At 41.1% G+C, this 17,214-nt stretch overlaps 1 pseudogene; it reads right to left on the reverse strand.

The window, feature by feature from the left end:
- Positions 1–15,140: 15,140 nt before the first annotated feature.
- Positions 15,141–15,668, reverse strand: LOC128112460 (40S ribosomal protein S10-like; annotated as a pseudogene).
- Positions 15,669–17,214: the final 1,546 nt, after the last annotated feature.

The raw sequence follows: 17,214 nt of genomic DNA on the forward strand, positions 1-17,214 counted from the left end.
CCCTGCCGCCTGGGCTCCTTCCTCTCCGGGTCTTTTCTGTCTTCGCCCGGGGCGAGCATCCCCCGAGGCAGTAGAAGAGAAAGCCAAGCTAAGATGTATTGAAAAAGAAAGAGAAGAGGGAAGAAGTAGAGGAGAAGCCCTGTGTGTTAAGGAAACAGCCTGGGGGCGTTGAGAGGCAGCATTTTGGGACTGGCCATTTTAACCGCTCCCTGTATGCGTTCTTTCATTTATTCAGGTCCTATTTACCGTCTTCCTCTTCCTTCGGGTTGGGGCTGAACTGGGCTATAAGGAACAGGATGAGCAAAGCTGGGAACTGTACCTCCCTCCCTACGTTTACAACCTTATAACCCTGTAGGCAAGGCAGACATGGGGGGAAATTATCCTTTAAAACAGGTGGTGCATGTGTTAGGCTAAGCGTTTTGAAGAGGAGGAATATGATATGACCTGTGAAAACATAGGAATGTCAGCTGGTTAGAGAAGTAGCTTTGGGACTAGCATATGACAGCCCCAGGACAGGAACAGAACCCTCTAGCGTTGAAAAGAGCACAGCTTGGACCATGCACAGACAACAGGCCAAAGCTTGAAGGGGATTGGGGACTAGAGGTGAAAGGAGGAAGAACAGTATGGAGTCAGGCCAGGTAGCCAGGACAGGCCTGTGCTACCGGCAGCTGGAATACTTTCTGATTGACTATGCCCCTATGCAGGAAGGGGAGCGGGAATAATTGTTTTTGTCTTCAAAAAGGATCTCTCAGAGTTGGGACGATAATGGCTTAGTATAGGTGGAACTAGCAGGGACGTCAGGAAAATGACTAAGTAGCATAGGCTCCAGGTGTGGTGGTATTGTAAGTAATAAGAAAATGATGGGTAATAAGTATAATAATACTCAAATTAATATTTATTGATTGCTCATCCAAAGCTTGGCACTCATTAACATGTTTAATCCTGTGAACGGTCTTATTAAGTACCATTTTACAGATGATGAAATGGAGGCTTAATAACTTGCCCATATCCTCCCAGATAGAAAAGAGCATATTGGAATTTCAGTACCTGTGGACTCATCACCGAACAAAAATCACTGTGTATTTCGTGCTTAAGAAAAAAAAAAAAAAGATAAAGAAGGTCAGAAATGAATCCCTTAAACATAACATATTGATTCTATGATATTGGTAGAGGACACAATTTGAAAGTAGAATTTTCAAGTTCATACTTTATCACTTCAGCATTTGTTAGCAGCCAAAAGAGGATTTGGAGCCTATAAACAGACCTATGATTTTTGTTGTTGTTGTTGTTGATACACTCTGATAAGTCCTAATCTTTCTGAGCAGAAAAAGGTCATTCTATAACAGTTACAAATGTATTATTTTTTAGGAACTAATGCTGTGTCTAGCTATAAGTATCTTGGTAGAGTGTGCATATTGTGGACATTTTGTGGAGAGATAGATCTTCCTGGAAATGTAACTTCAGGTCAGCTTCCAAATTTCATTTTTATTTTGTTGGAAAATGAAGCTTTGTATAGTAAGTTGGATTTATGAAATTTGATTTCACAAACTGAAGATGAATGGTTTTCCCAAAGGTCACAATGAAAGCATTCCAGTGTTGATTACAGATAAATTTCCCCAAGGAGTCAAAGTTCATTTCCAGAGTTTGCATTTAATTAGTGGATTTTTTGGGTGGTTATACAGTTTTTAAGTGGTAGCACAGGACTCCATACAAACAGGAATGCATACAAACAGTTTCACTTGAGAGTGGGAATTCCCTGAAATGGTTGTGGATCCCTGAGGCTTTGGTTATCAGTGCCCAGTCACCTTGGGAATGTCTGTGTTAGAGCCTTTATCCCAGAAGAACAGTTTGGCTTTTAGGTCCAAGTTTCCCACCTCCCTGTGCCAAGCAAAGGACCTTTGTTTGAGAGGATTTCTGGAGTTTGAACAGAAAAAATGATTATCTCAAAAAAAAATTGGCCACAGCAAAATTATAAACATTTATTCAAGGGTCACAGAGTAGAACATGTGTGGGTGTCACTAAAGGCTGGATTTAGCATTCATTGCAAACAGCACCCTATTGAGACAGTCTGAATACATGAGAGCTACTACAATGTGATGAATACTGAGACATTGTAGTGTAGTCTATTTATTGATGACTTCAGCTAAATAATTTCAGAAAAGTGTACAAATTTGTTTTTACAGAAAAAATATTAAATAGGGTCTACTCACAGCTTTTAGTATGTTTCAAATGATGTGAAGGTAAGATTGAAGGTCTTTAAATAGCACTGGTTGGTATTTTTTTTCTAAAATATTCTTTTCGTAGGCCTTTGACCAGTGTATTGTCCTCTGTGGACTCCAGTTCTAGTGTTTGCCCTGAGAACTGAAGCACCAGTCTGTGTTCTGATTACTTTGGAACCTGAGTTCTATACTTAGACCTCAAGACTGGTATCTCAGTGGTTATGTCTGAGGCTTCAGCCTAACTCTAGAAACAGCCTGCTTGGAAGGGCTGGTCTGTTACTCCTGAGATAACTCCAGAGTACTTTAGACGATACACTATCTGTCCTTCCAGAAATGACTTGGAGTCAGGCCTTCCATTTAAGGCTTCATGAGGGCTATACATGTGGGTGTGGGAGGTGGTGGCTTCACTCTTCCTTCTTGGCTTTGCCTCTGAGAAAGCAGAAGTAAAGTAAATGGCTGTTGGTATGAAAACTTTCCTTCAGAATGCTTTAAAAAAATAATGTCTTAGCAGGGAGTGATTGTCATGCCTGCCCTATTTTACTGTAACCTGGATTTGTGCTGCCACTCAAAGAACATGAGACGTGGACTTTGACTAGGAGGGGCTATCTCAGTAATTGCTACAGTTGGGTGATATGATGGTAGAAACATTCAGAAACCTGGGAGGAGTTCCCTGGTGTTCTGGTCTTGATGATGAGCATATTTGTTTATCTCATCAGTCAGTCTTTCTAGGTACTTCCAGCTGCAGGAAATGATTTGAAAGGGCCAGATATTAGGTTATGTTTAAGGTCATGGAGAAAAACAGTGGCAACCTCCCAAAGAAAAGATGTGCTTCCAAGTCTGGGATGTGTTGGGTCATTGGGTCACTGTTGACTATCTCCAGGCCAACCATTGTAAGAGGAGACAGAATTATAAGCCTGTTCCACCAGGAAAGAATGGGCCGCAGAAACCTGATTTCTATATCCTCTGTGACATTAAAAAAAAAAAACAAAAAAACAAACTCTGCTCTTGTTCCAGACAGTTAGAGGAGAGTGAAAAAAAATTTCAAAGGGGGAAGAATGCTTATTTGTTTTAAGGCTTGCTCAAGTAATCCACTTACACCATTTACATTAGTTAAACAACCTTTCCTTGTAAACACCATTAATTATGTAGTGTAAGAGTCAAATAAAAATGCTAAAAAAATAAAAGTAACTGGAGAATAAATTAGTGTAACTTGAGTGCCCATACATTATAGAGAAACTGTAGACTTTGACGGGGATGGATGTGTGATTTTTCTATTGTTTGTGCTATAGGATGGGACCAACAGAAATGACATTTCACAGATGGATACCAAAGCTGTTAAAGTTTAAACTCACACTGGCAGTGAAATTACAGTTTTCACAGGGGCCTTGACTCCAGCCTCCCTCTTTATCCATCTCTAAAAGACTGTGAGGTGAGATGTGGTTTGAGTGTCCCGTGGATCTCCCCAGAAGATCTGTGAGAACCAGACCAATGTTGTCAAGTCCAGAATCAGTAGCCTCCAACCTCCTTTGGAGTGTAATAACAGGAGATTGCTGTGTCTGTGCTGAAGGAAATGAACTGATGTGACGCTTTCCTTTCACAAAGGAAAAGGTCAGGGACTGTCACGACTGAAAGAAGAGGGTGTCAGAGACACTGCAGTGACAAGAGCAGTGTACATTCATGTCACCATTTGCTAATTGATTGCTTACAGTTCCGCAGGACAGGATACACATTTTTGTCATCCCATTTTGCAGACAAGGAAATTGACACTTAGAGGAGATCACAAATGAGACAGGGATTGGAAAGCATTTCCTCCTGCTGAATTTTCTACCACCTCATTCAGGTTTTTAAATGTGAATGAAAAGAACTATGGCGCATTTCAAAAGAATATTTTGTTCTATGTAGGATCTTTTAAGAATATTTGAGCCTGGTGGTGGTGGTGCATGACTATAATCCCAGCACTCGGGAGGCAGAGCCAGGCAGATCTCTGTGAGTTCAAGGGCAGCCTGGTCTACAGAGCAAGATCCAGGTCAGGCACCAAAACAACACAGAGAAACCCTGTCTCGAAAACAAAACAAAACAAACAAAATAATATTTGAGCACATTTCCATCATTCCTCAGGGAAAGTTTTGTTTTACCTCAGGAGGCAGGAAATGGTTTTGAGATAGGAAAAGTTTTTCATTTTTAGGGATTAAGCCCATCATCTATTATAATCACTAAAGCTGGATCATGGAAGAGCATAGGGTTCTCACAGCATGAAGAAGTACAAAGCTTCTCCCTGGCTTCCTGGTGCATAGCCACACCATCCAGAGAGGCCTGTTCAGACAGACAGGAGAGCTGGCTACTAGGAAGGGCTGCTCTGAAAACACACTTTAACATGCCATTGGCCAACTGTCCAACAACTTACTGCTTAGAAGACTTTTGAGGGACAATTTTTCCAACTTTTGAGAATTTGGCCCTTCTTCAGAGAAATATAATGAAATACTTAGCCATACCATTTACTATGTATGTGCAGCATAAACTAAAGGGAAATTATGTTTATTTATTCAGAATAATGTTCCCTATACCAGCAGTAAGCATTGAAAACCAGGTACTAATAACATGCATGCCTCTTCTAGGGGAACTCACAGTCTAGTAGGAAGATCAGTGTTAACAAAATGGCCATGTTAATAAATATTTACTACTGGGCTTCGAGGAACATGCTAGTGATCTCAGCACTTAGGAGGCTGAGGCAGGAGGATGGAGAAGTAGAGGCCTGTCTGGGCCACAAAGCAAGACCCTATCTCAAAACAAAACAAAATAGTATTTATTGTAAATATCCCTTTCTCCAATGAGGGTCATATTTGTAACTAACTTACTAGAAAAAGAAAGTGGGCACAATATATACTATAGCTACACATATTTTTTACTTAAAACACATAAATATCTACTTGTCAAATTTGATCCAGCTGAGACGCCTTGGGTGAGGACTGGTCTAATAACTGAAGTGTTGCTTCATCTTTCTGGTATAAAGCCCACTCAGAATTATACATGTTATATGCAATTTTCAGTTATAGCTACTTTAAAATGGAAACTAGGAAGACACTGGTGAAGTAAATTGTATTCATTTAGATTTCATTATCCTCTCAATCTCTTACACTCCTCTTGCTTACAACTAATTTCAGAACAATTCCCCACCCACTTCCCAGCCTTTGCGTGTCTGTCTTTCCAAAGCATTTAACTTAGCTTTCATAGAAATAACAACTCTCTTTTTATGCTCATATTTGAACAGTTTATGTGATACTTAATTAAACTATGTAATTATAGTAATCAAGTACAACTGTCATAAACAGGTTTGAGAACAAAAACAAGCCACTCTGAGTAAGCAGGGAGCTCAGCTGGTGGGAGTTGAAGCGGGGAGGACACCAGGCAGGCAGAAGTCACAAGCATCTGTCTCACTGGACAATCAGTCAGTACATCTGACAAAGGGATTGGAAAACACCAGTTAACTCCCAGAGGAGCTCAATTAAAAGTGCCTCTATTGTAATTAAAAACTAATAAATATTTCAAGGAAAAGCAGTGGGTGCCATAAAGGTCTATGCTGGGGAGACATGCTCTTGCCTTGGGAAGTCAGGAAAGGCCTCCGAGGCCTATTAGAATTACTCAGAGAGGGGCTGAGGCAGGAGTTCTGAGGGAGAGTACAGCAGCATCATGGCAGCTGTAGAGGACTGAGGGAGTGTGTGTTGAACACGGGGAACTGAAGGAAGCTGGTTGTGTGAAGAGCAGAGGTAGAGGATGGGTACAGGGCATGGTAGTGGGAAGACTGAGATCACTCGATGACTGCTCTAAGGCCAGTGGTTTTCAACCTTCCTAATGCTGTGACCCTTTATTACAGTTCCTCGTGTTGTGCTGACCCCCAACCATAACATCATTTTCATGGCTAGCTCATGGCTGTAGTTTTGCTACTGTTGTAACTGTAATGTAAATATCTGTCTTTTCGGATCTTCTCAGGCAACCCTTGTGAAAGGGTGGTTCAGGGTTCGCGACCCCACGGGTTCAGAACTGTTGTCTTAGGGCCTTGACGAGAGTGGTTGACTTCACCCTGTCCACAGTGACAAGTTGCCAATGCAGGTGAAGCAAAGGTCTGCTTATTTTACAAAGAACAGCATCCAATTTATAGAGTCTAGACCTTCAAGTCTAATTTGGGAATTTGATTTCTTTTTTTCCAATGAAAATATACCATGTGATACTTTGTAGACAAAAACAAAACAAAACTTTAACCTCTGGCTCCAGGATTTCTCTTAGGGAGGTAGCTGTGCTTATTGAGGAGATTGCATTTACCAGCGGCTTGTGTGTCAAAGATGAGCATCTTTTGTTGTCAAGACAACAAAGGGGATGCTAAATGTCTCCGCTGAGAAAAAAAAAAGAGGGAGGGAAAGAGAATTTAGTTTCTAGGCTTCTATAACTAAGTACCACAAAGTGGGTAGCTTAAAACAACAGATGTTTATTAAATCCCCTCATTTTGGAGGCTGGAAGTTGGAAATCAAAGTGTCAGCAGGACCGTGTACCTTCTACGAGGCTCTCTCTCTTCATGTTTTCTTTCCTGCTGGTGGCCAGCTATCCTGCCATTCCTGGTTTGCTACTCTGCCTCTGTTGTCACAAGGCATCCTCTCTGTGCCTTGATAACTGTCTTATAAAGAATATTGTTATACTGGATTAGCATCTGCATTAATACCTTTACCTTAAGTTGCTTATGCTTGTAAACATTCTATTTTACATTTTCAGATATTGGGATTGGGGGCTTTAAGGGCAAAACCCTGGAACCTATAACACACTTGAAGGAAAGGAGTTAGGAAGAATCAGAAAAATTATGTGACGTTAGGTAACTGGGGTGGTTATAACAAGAAGTTGCTAGTGGTGGGGTGGATGAGAGGACTAATAAGGGGTTCTAAAGTACTTTTCTTACAGAGTAAGATGCAAAAATGTCTTTTACAGTACTCATTTACTCTGTCTGATACAGATGTGTTAATAATGTTTTGACAGTGGAGATGAGAAGGCAAGCGACAGTAGAGCCACCGAGAAGCTCTTGGTCCCCATGTTGGAGTCTCGGACTGAAGGATGTAATCATAGAGATCCTCTAGAGAGCCACTCAGGAAATCTGAGAAAAAGATCATTGAACATCTGTGTGGTGGTTTGAAAGAAAATGGCCTCCAAAGGGAGTGGCACAATTAGGAGGTGTGGCCTTGTTGGAGGAAGTGTGTCACTGTGGGGGCAGGCTTTGAGGTCTCCTATGCTCAAGATACTGTCCAGTGTCTCAGTCAACTTCCTGTTGCCTTTTGATCAAGATGTAGCCAGCACCATGTCTGCCTGCACATTGTCATGCTCCCCACCATGATGATAATAGACCGAACCTCTGAAACTGTGAGCAAGTTACCCCAATTAAATGTTTTCATTTGTAAGAGTTGCTGTGGTCATGGTGTCTCTTCAAAGCAATAGAAACTCTAACTAAGGTGATCTGTATCACCCTTCTGTACCTTCAGATAGTTATACACACACACACACACACACACACACACACACACACACACACACACACACATATGCTTCCACAGTCTCTTGGGCAACTTTCTTTGGTTATACTTGGTCTACAATATACAATATAGTTATGAAAAAAATTTTTTCCTGTCACTTGGTACTGTTAGCCTTTTTTAGGGTTTAAGTGCAGGATTTTTAGCTATATTAGGAACATTTGTGAGCTACTTTAGACAAAACCAAAAACTTTTGTATTCTGCTTCTCTTGTCCCGATATTCTCTAAATATAAGAACTGCAAGGAGATTACAGCTTGAATGGAGAGAGAGCGGTCTGTGATATTCTTGTCACTGTCTCCTCTTACTTCACAGCAAACCCCTGTGTTTTGTTTCTGGGTTGGAAACTGAGGCACTGAAGTTCTTCTACTCCCTTCACTCAGGTGGGTTCCCAACTCACAACGAAGGAAATGATTTCCTGTAGTGAGTCCAGATGCTTGTGTTCAGCGTTATTGCTATTAGCCATCAAGTCTGAATTGTACCAAATTAAATCCGTCCTTGAGGCCTGAAGGGAAGACAATCTTAATAATGGTTTAATGTCCTCAGAGTGAAATAGCCTGAAGTGGGGGGAGGACCCAGCGTCTCTGTGAGCACAACCCAACGCTCCAGCATTTCCGCTCGTTTCTGTGGCTCATTTACATTGGTATTTAACACAAATGTGGTCTTAAAGCACATTAACAACCTCCTTAAAGCCTAAGTAACTGGCAAATGGTTAGCATAATTAATAAAGCAGTTTTTTAAAATTCCTGTAGGCAGCTCAAGGAAAATGACAAAATATTCAATGAACAAAGGTGTTAGTGATTAATATGCCATACCTTTGTAGGAGCTTTCGCCCCCACATCAGGTACTTCATGAGCACTGAGCTTGCTCAGGACAAAGAAGCAAAACCAAAACAAGCTATCAAAATGGCAGCCATCAAGAGAGTGAGAGACTGGGAACTAGTATGAGACCATGTTTGGGTATTTAGGCAAGAGATCTCTTGGGTTCTCCTCCACTCTGAGTCTTCAATGCTTTGCTCATTGGAATGTTTAGACAATGCTCTTCCCTAACCTACTCATCCTAGGCATCACATCCAGGATAATCTTGCCCTTTGGTTGTGGAGGAGAGGGAAAGTTATTTTGATGAAGCTTGTTTTCCTTTCCAGTTTTTGAAAACCATTGGGTCTCTTCCTTGGAAGAAGTCCTTTATGGATACCACCTGCAGTCTGGCAGGTTGTTCTAAAAAAGGTACTGGTGTTGAAGCCTAAGGTCCTGGAGGAATGTCTCTGAGAACCCCCTTTGGTTCAGTCCTACACCATGGGCCAGGCTCCATAGTTCTGTGTCTGGTTCTTTCTTTTATATAAAAAAGGTTCATTTATTTTTGTGTGTTTGTCTGCACATATGCATGTGTATCACATATGTGCTTGCTCCCTGTAGAGGTGGAAGAGTGCTGGATCTCCTGGAACTGGAGTTTACAGGTGATTGTGAGCCACTATGTGGGTATTGGGAACTGAACCCAGGTCCCTTTCAAGATCACCAAGCATTCCTAACAGCTGACCTCTCTCTTCAATATCCTGCGTATGGCTCTTTACCATAGTTTCTGCTCCACCCTTTTTAGTTCTTTCAACAACCTTCTAAAAGAGTTATCCAGTCAGTGTAAAAAGTGTTAGGCTTCTGTGACACCCTGGTTTGGGTCATATTCCAAGCCATAGATCATCTTCTTGTATTTCTATTCAAAAATCTCAAAAGCTACCACACATTAAAAAGATTAAAACACCGAGAAAGAACTCTCAGCTTGAACTAGTCACACAGCTGTCCGTCCCTTGGTGCTCATTACCCCACAGACATGAAGTGTTCTTGAGTTTTAAACATTTCTTTCTTTCTTTTTTTATTTTTATTTTTTTTTTAGTAACAGCAAGTCAAATTGGTCAGGATTCAAGAAGGAAAAAAAAACCCCAAATGGCATAAATTTTAAAAGGTTCTTTATAAACTCAAGAGTGGCAACTGCTTTCTGGGAAAAAGCAGGAAGGATGAATGATAACAATATGCTGGCAGATATGAATGGAAGAAAGAAACTGGGGGTCAGTTATTCTCATTAGTCAAAGAGACAAGACGGGAGGAATTGGCTTGAGCTTGGTGGAAGAAAAGAAATGTAAGAAACAACTCATCCTAGGTACAAAGAAACGTCAGCATTGCCCTCGTGTACTGCTGATGATAACTTAATCAGCATGCTCATTTTCTTATTTGGTAACTCAATTAGTTAAGGAGTTTTCATGCCAGTTCTCTCTCTTCCCGAGCATGTATATATGTATGTGTATGTGTGTTTATTTTCATTTGTATGCCTGTGTGTGTGTGTGTGTGTGTATGCCTGTGTGTGTAAATGAAGAAAAAGAGACAATAGTAGAGGCATGTTGTTACCAGCCCCATTAATCAATGAAAAGCCTGAAAACCTAGAGTTGCTCTGTCTGCTGCAGCTTGTCTGCTATGGCGAGGTGGATGATCACTTTGAAGATTCCTACTTACAGGTTTTCATTGCATTCTATTTTTTGTCCTGTTCGAGGTTATTTGTAGCTTCATGCTATAGCACTTTCTCCTTTTTGATCAGCATTGACTCTAAAACAGGCAGATGAGGGTGAAATCTAACCCAGTGGAATAGTTCATGTTTGCTCTATCTAATCTTCTATTATCTTTCATAGGTTGTCTAATTGTATATTGTCTCTTCTTTCCTTACATGAACTCATCTTTCCTCCTTGGTGGGGGAGGAGGGAGTCTCAAGTTACTTTGTCATCTAATGCCTGTGCTCCTGCAGATAATTTACAGGCCACACAGCCTCTACCTTCTGTGTTCTGTAACTCGGTGGTAGTGTGACCTTCAGCAGCTGCTGAGCCCCTAAGTAGGGCAGAGGAGACCATTATAGAAAAGAAATAACATGTGGCTTCCCAAACTGTGTGAAACCTGTCTATTGTTACTAGATGAATTACATATTCATGAACGTTGAGAAATGAAGACTGTTTCCCTTGCCAAGTGCTCACCTTGGCTGAGCACCACGTCTGGCAAACAATGCAAAGCTCTGGCGCTGTCATCTGTTTGCCTGGCCAGTCAGCACGTGTTGCATGATTAGCATTTCTGCAACATGGTGTGGGAGGAAAACTGGGTAGAGACATGCATTTCCAAAGAAAACTGAATTCCATCATTATTGCAATTTTATTTGATATCAGCGAGTGTTTGTTGACTAGCCACTGCTCTCAAATTATCCTAACAAAATTGTAGTACTGTATTATCAGGAAAGGAATTTACTGGTTACCAAGTCTCTACACAAATACCATGAAGACCTTCCTTCGCTCCACTAAGTAGACTGTGGAGCTGTTGTGTGTGCAACTACTTATAAGATGATGTGTTTTGATGATTCTATTTCTTATTAATTCCTGTTATCAGAGAACAATGGAAACTCTCCCTATTTTATCAATGGGAAAACTGAAGCCAGATATGTTAAGTGACCTCCCAGGGGACATTATTAGTGGAAGAACCAGGGGGAACACTGCTGCACTGCTCTCTCTTAACTCTTAGTTCATATTTATTCCACCAGAACACCACACTCATGTGGCTTTAACTTTAGTTTTACAATGTCAGGACTGATGATGACCAAAAATAATTGGACATTTAAAAATGGGGTATCTGGGTTCTGTTCAAGCTCATCAGAACTCCCTATTCCTCCTGCCTTTAGCTTATCCCCCTTCTCTGTCAAAGGCTTTCTCCATCTTATGATCTTCTGCTGATCAAGTGAGTACAATGGCTCATTACAGCCATAACTCTTACGACTCTTCTGTGTTCCTCTGCTGCACATGTGGGAAAGAGACTCCTTTGCAGCTAGGTTTCTGGATGTGACTTTGGGCTCTTCTAAGCAGCTGTATTCTCACAAGACAAATTCAGACCTGAATTAAATAGTGAGAGAAATGGCAATCTGTTAGCCTTTGTTCCCACTTTCCACTCTCTCTTTTTTTTTTTTTGGTTTTTCGAGACAGGGTTTCTCTGTGTAGCTTTGCACCTTTCCTGGAACTCACTTGGTAGCCCAGGCTGGCCTTGAACTCACAGAGATCCACCTGGCTCTGCCTCCTGAGTGCTGGGATTAAAGGCGTGCACCACCACCGCCCGGCCCCACTTCCCACTCTTAAGTGAGAAAGTAATGGGGATTAACTATTACAACCCATGGAGAGTTGCAAATGAAGTGTGTTCCTGGAACCACTGGTTTCATTGGCAAACATCTTGATTCCCAGACCTCCTGAAAATGCCATAGAAGGCAGCTGCCATTGGGGTTGCTGTTCTTAAGTATTGTTTTAGGACTCATTTCTTCAGAGTCCTAACAGAGGCTGTTTCTTCTGATCTTAAGATTTCATGAGCATTTAATTCACCAAATCCCTTTCTACTGAAATTTGCTGCAGTGATTTCTCAGAGCTGTTACATGGTCATAACTGATCACCTGTCAGCCCACAACACCCTGAGTTGTCAATCTGTGATCTAACATATACTTGTGCTTTTAAATACTGACCCCAGTCTCCCATACCCAGCCTACAAGGTTATTCATCTTAGTGGTGCTGTAGCTAGCATAGGCAATCACTTTTTTTTAAAGTGGACGAATGACTAAATGTATAGGTGCAAACATCCTGTATTGCTTATTTCATGTGAGAATGAGAAACACGGTAAAAAAAATAATTACCGTGTTTCTCATTCTCACATGAAATAAGCAATAGCCAGGCGGATCTCTGTGAGTTCGAGGCCAGCCTGGTCTCCAAAGCAAGTTCCAGGAAAGGCGCAAAGCTACACAGAGAAACCCTGTCTCGAAAAACCAAAAAAAAAAAAAAAAAAAAAAATTGTAATTCATATATATAGATATATATCTATATATATCTATATATATGCCATTAGCATGTTTTATATAACCAAATGTGGAATGGCACATACTTTTAACCTGATATTAATCATCACTTCTTACTTAAACAGTCAAATGGGATTTGATGTTTGGCAATTGAATATTTTGCTGTCCCTGGAAGAGTAGAAACGTGCACTGATGAATGTGAACCTCTTCTCTTGCTCTGCCTCTTACTCATTACATTTCTTCCTGAGCAATTTTGAACAGGTGCGACTAGACGCCTCATTAACTGCACAGAGCTGTGGAAACCATGGGTAAGATGATGCCTTTCCAGAAAGTAAGCCTTGCATTCTTTAAACACTGCACTGGACCAAAAACATTGTGATTCATCTGGTGTTGCCACTGGCGACAGATACTGGCTTAAGATGCCAAGAGCTTGAATTGATGTTATGTCTTACCTATTTTTCTGATCCCCCTTTCTTGTCATTATTCAGTATGCTCTCTGTCATTTATCTGCATGTTTATATGTTTAATTTCCCCATTAATATTTATTAAGTGCCTACAGGTTGCATTGTAAACACATACACACACATAAACATGCTCACACACTCCTTTTAAGGGCTCATTTGCAACTCATCTAATTCTTTTTTTTATTTTGAGGATGGGTCCAAGTTGTAGATCAGGCTAGTGCTGAGGTCACTGTGTACTCCAGGCTGGTCTTGAATTCTTGTGATCCTCCCAAGCACTCCCCAGCCTCTGAGTACTGGAATTACAAGTATGAGCCACCACACCCAGCTCATTCATCTAATTATCACTAAAACGTCCTGAGAGCTAGAGGATAGTCACTAATATTCTCGTCTTATTAGGGGGATTTGAGGGGATAGAAAAGTGTCTCCTGAAGCAGAGTTGGACCTTCACTGATATCAATTGACATGCAATCCTAGCTTCAGCTTTTGTTCTAATACCCTGTTTTCTATGGTAACACTACGATTCAGGCAATAAGCAGATATCATGCCATTGGGACTGTGAGCAAGTATATTACATACATGTTGACAGCAGAAGGAGTGTCTTGAAGAGAGTGAGAAAAATCCTTCAGCTTGATGATGAAAGATATTTCAGCATAAAACACCCACACAGAGAACACAGGCAAACCTAATCTGGTGATGAGGAATCTCTTTGAAAATAGCAAAGCAACTGCAGCAATCCGAAGAGGTCACACACCTACAGCTCTCTGATGTGACCTGGTGGCACACATAGGCAGGACACAGGGCAGCATGTCTCTAAGAAGGAGCAGCCAGGAGAAGGGGACGGGAATGGGACAAACACTGTAGAAACCCAAACAAGTGGGCATCGATTTAAGGGTTTAGAGACGACAGAGGCTGTCTTAGTTAAGGTTACTATTGCTGTGATAAAAGACCATGACTAAAGGCAACTCGGAGAGGGAAGGGCTTATGTGGCTTATATATCCTGAGTCACAGTCCACTGAGGGAAGTCAAGGCAGGAACTCGAACTGGGTGGAAACCTGGAGGCAGGAGCTGACACAGAGGCCATGGAGGGGTGTCACTTCCTGGCTTGCTCCCCCTGTCTTGCTCACCTAGCTTTCTTATAGAACCTGGGACCACCAACCCAGGGGTGTTCCCATCCACAATGGACTAGGCCCTACCCTACCAACCATTAATTAAGAAAATGCCCTAAAGCCTTGCCTGCCTACAGCCTGATCTTATAGAGTTATTTTTCAAATGAGGTTCTCTCCTCTCAGATGACTCTAGCCCATCAAGTTGACATATAACTATCCAGGACAGAGGGATCATGGAAGGTAGGATAGTGGTGACTTGGTTTCTTTGCGGCACCAGGGAGTAAAATAATCCAGCAGTAGCTAAAACTACAGGAAAGGAAAAACATGCTTTCTGACAATCACAGCTGTCTAATAATGAGGTGGATTACACTGCAAGGTCACTAGCTCTTTGTCATCAGAGATACTTAAAAAAGATGGCCACCTGTCGGAAGTGTGATCCAGGAGCCACCCATGTGGGGAGTGTAGATAGTTATCAAGTTGTTAAGCTAACTCGTGCTGCGCGGAGCAGCAGGCTGCACCCCAGAAATCTGCTGTAGAATCCAGAGAAGCTTTTTCAGTCAACTGCTGGACCACAGCAGCAGACTCCATAGTGGAAGGGAGAAAAGAAATGTTATCCCTTGTGTATTTATCTAAAGGGAAAGAAAGAAAGGAAGAAAGAAGGAAAGAGGGAAAAAGAAAGAAGAAAGGAAAGAAGGAAGAAAGGGAAGCAAGATTACTGGTTTTTAAGTGTCTAGTGAATCATATAGCCTAGGATACCCTAGCAAGGGCTCGAGTCCTCTGACACCAAAGAATGTAACAGTTTCTTCATTTGTTCATTTATAGCACTATGTTTCCATGTATTGTAGTAAATTGGGGCTTCATTAACAAAAATCTATGGACTAATCATCTTAAATAGCAGAATTACAAGTAGAATCTTTATGATGATTTTTTCCCCCACACTTTTCTTTAAAGTTTATCCAACACAGCACAGTCTCCACCTTCATTGAGGTGAGGTGGCTGACCATGTCCACGACCAAAGCTGACTCTACACTGGAATTCAGTTGATGAGCCAGCCCCGGCCTCAGCTTTCTGGTCAGCCCCAGGGAGCACACAGCACTCCTTCTGTAGGGGTCTCTGCCTCCCCTCTTGTTAATTTTGAAGTTACTCACCCTCTGGACCTTTGGGCTGAGGCTTGTCAGTTTCAGGATGGCCACAGTGTATGGTGGCAGGCATGGTCTCTGAAGGTCGGTAGAAATCATCTCAGAGATACTGCATGCCCTCCCTCGTTCATTAGGTACCAATAGAAATGTCTCCCGGCAAACTATTCCTTCACATAGCCTTGAGGCCTTCATTAAGTGAAGTCTGGGCACATTCTTATCTGACAGCTCGGGATGTTTGGACATATGGACACTTTTCTCGGCAATCATCACTCCTTCCTTAAAAAGGAGTTTGTAGATGGCAATCTGGGTCTTCTTAGGCATCAACATCGTGGAGGCTGCAGGGTCCAAGACAGGCTAGAAAGGGACCTTCATGATAATTTTAATGCAGGGATAATGGTTTCATCTTTCATTGTGTCACAGAGAGGTTTGTGGATCATACTGGGGTAAGTTAAAGTAATCAAAGTTGTACTTTTAAATTTTTTTGACAAAAGACATGTATAATTGTGCTATTTTCCTGTGATGACAAATGGCTATTGGTAGTAGGCATCTTAGAAAAATTTAAAAACAAGGAAAGCCTCACTTTTAACAGATCCCATTTTTATATATGAGCCAGGAAGAGGCTCCTTTGAGTTCAGTCATTGCCCATCATACAGCTTACAAGAGCAGAAGCAAACAACTACCTCCATGGACAGCAGAGGAAATGGAATCCCAGAAGAGGGAAGAGGCAGCCCTACAACCCCTAAATGGGTTAGGACAAGAAGGGTAGGCTTTAAATGAAGACTTTTTAATTAGTCAATTAAACTGTCATTGCTTTCTAAAGAGGAGAAAACATTAATAAAAGAAAACCAATTTTGTGCTACAGAGAAAGTATTTTGTTCATAATGGCCAAGAAATGTTTCCATCATTAATGTTATTTTTGTTGCCAAGGCTGCCTAGGTACAATCCTTTAAAATCAAGATGTAGTAATCAATTTTCATAATTGGTTTTAAAGTCATTTCAGTGTATTTCAAAGAACTCACTCATTAAATAAATAAAAATACAGTGAGTTCTAATTTATTGGGGAGAAAAACAAGTGGTAGGAAAGGGAAAAAATGAAACTTACTAGTGAATTTTGACAAAAACTTTTCCAAAACTGGTGGGTGGAATTTAGTAGTTTCATAATGTATGAAGGCAGCCAACCCTGCTTTTTCCCTAATATTTGGATGGACATATTTTTGTAAAGCATCTTCCTTAGCAATGACAGCCAGGGAAGCTGCACTGGACTTTCAAATCCTTGTATCCCCAAAATACCAAGACAAGATTTAAAAAAAAAAGGTGAAACAATCTATTGCATTCTTCTTAGTTTAGAAATGTTTTCGATGGCAGCATCCTTTTTAGTGAGAGCAAATCTTCTTTGTTCCTAAGAGTACAATCAAGCAAAAATCATCTTAAAACTTTTTACCTCTATGTTATCCATACAGTTTTTCTCTTTTGAACGCATTATAAGAATCATGATGTATCAGTTCAGTAGTGTATGTGTATAGCTTGCAAGTGGTCATATAAAATCAACAGAGTACTTTTTCAAATACTTTACTAAGATAGGGGTTTGGTCAGATACATTTGGAGATTATAAGATGTTGATTTTTCAGGGTCCCTTCCATAGTTTTCAGTCTTTGATTTACAGATAAATAATCTAACCAGTAGGCGGGAAAATACAGATGTTAGGAAGACACTCTATCAAAGGCAAGGAGCATCCCATTATCCAGCTCGTTTCCCAAGATCACACTAAGCATGCATGCATGTGCACATGTACACTTGCGCGCGCGCACACACACACACACACACACACACACACACACCCCTCTCAAAACAACATTGCTAAAGATCCACATTT

The sequence above is a fragment of the Peromyscus californicus genome, unplaced genomic scaffold, assembly GCF_007827085.1.
Source record: "Peromyscus californicus insignis strain IS unplaced genomic scaffold, ASM782708v3 Scaffold_17__1_contigs__length_78620276, whole genome shotgun sequence".
Taxonomy (NCBI): domain Eukaryota; kingdom Metazoa; phylum Chordata; class Mammalia; order Rodentia; family Cricetidae; genus Peromyscus; species Peromyscus californicus.